The following is a 1,557-nucleotide window of genomic DNA, read 5'->3' as shown; positions in this document are numbered from 1 at the left end:
TCCATTAGCTTTCCTTCGTTTGTTTTTATATCTCCTTCTTTCATTGCAGTCTGGTTCATCTTCTTCTCCTTCTTTATCCTTTCCCCATTTCTTTGTCTTCTCCTTCTCTTTCTTTTCTTCCTCGTAATTCATCAGTTTTCCTTTTGTTTCATCTCTCCTTTCATGGTCTGGTTCATTCTGCTTCTCCTCCCTCCTCCTCCTTTTTCCTCTTTTCCGCCTCTTTCTCTTATTCTCCTTCTTCCTTTCTCTTTTCTTCCTTTGTTTCACGCTCTCTGTCTGTTCATCTTCCTCCTCTTTACTCATCATTCCTGCTATTCTCATTCATCCTCTTCGTATCTATCTTTCTCTGCTAACCTTTTTTTTATCATATTCCTTCTTCTCTTCCACCCTTTCGTATGATAACATGTGTTCATATCCTTGGTTATTATCTTTCTCTTCTTCGTTATCCTCATCTTCTAATATGGTACTCTCTCTTAGCTTTCATTGTTAGTTTATTCGTATCATATTTCCGTATTATATTCCTTTCCATACTCATTTTCAATAGGAGATAAAAAATGGTAAATAATTAAGGCAGTTTCCCCTTAAAAATGCTGTTGTTTACCTCACGTTTTCTCGCTTCGTAAAACTTTGCGTGGCTTCGGTTGTGTTGTTTTCTTTCTTCCTATGGTTCTCCGCAGCCCTTGACCCACATCCTATAACCTGTAACGCTGGAAATTACGGACAAAAATTATGACGGTCCTCCAACTTAATACCTCTCATTCTTTTTTTTGTGTGTGTGTTAGAGAAAAATAAGACAATACAGTATCAGTAATTATTGTCATAGTAGTAATAGTAGTAGTAGTAGTAGTAGTAGTAGTAGTAGCGGGCTGTTTTTTAGTATTGTTTCCTTTTGTTGTGCCCTTGAGCTGTCTCCTTTGTTGTAAAAAAAAAGTAGTAGTAGTAGTAGTAGTAGAAGTAGTAGTAGAAATGTTAGTAGTAGTAGTAGTAGTAGTAGTAGTAGTAGAGCTGGGAAGTGAAGTGCAGAGAAGAGAAATCCTTATAGCAAAACACACAAATCACACACATGCGTTTATTAACCAAAGAACATAGAATTATTATATCTACGTTTATCAACAAAGAACCAATTATGTAGCCCCACAAAAGACCCATGCGCCGACCACCCCATCCTCTCCCCTTAAAAAAAGAAGATAAATAAACAAAAAATAAAAATACAAACACATTCCTTATATAAACGCTTCCCCCGTTGACTCCATGCCCCCTGTGATTCAATTTTCGCCGCATTCTTTTACATACTTTTTACACATTTCAAGTCGAGCGCCGCCGTTCTTTGCATCTTTGTTCTGATTTACGCGCCGCGCACTCTGTAATCTGCGCTATTTTTTTAACTTTCCTTTTTTTGTGGTCGTATTTTGCTCTCGTGTGTCCCGTGCAGGAAGGGTTTTAAGGTTTTCCTGACGCCTTTGAGGAAAGATACAGAGGCGAGGAGGAGGAGGAGAGCGAGGAGGAGGTGGTGGAGGAGGAGAGTAAGGAGAAGGTGGACGAGGAGAGGAGAGGAGA

The sequence above is a fragment of the Eriocheir sinensis genome, chromosome 6 (assembly GCF_024679095.1).
Source record: "Eriocheir sinensis breed Jianghai 21 chromosome 6, ASM2467909v1, whole genome shotgun sequence".
NCBI classification, from domain to species: domain Eukaryota; kingdom Metazoa; phylum Arthropoda; class Malacostraca; order Decapoda; family Varunidae; genus Eriocheir; species Eriocheir sinensis.
This window is presented reverse-complemented; position numbering follows the sequence as displayed.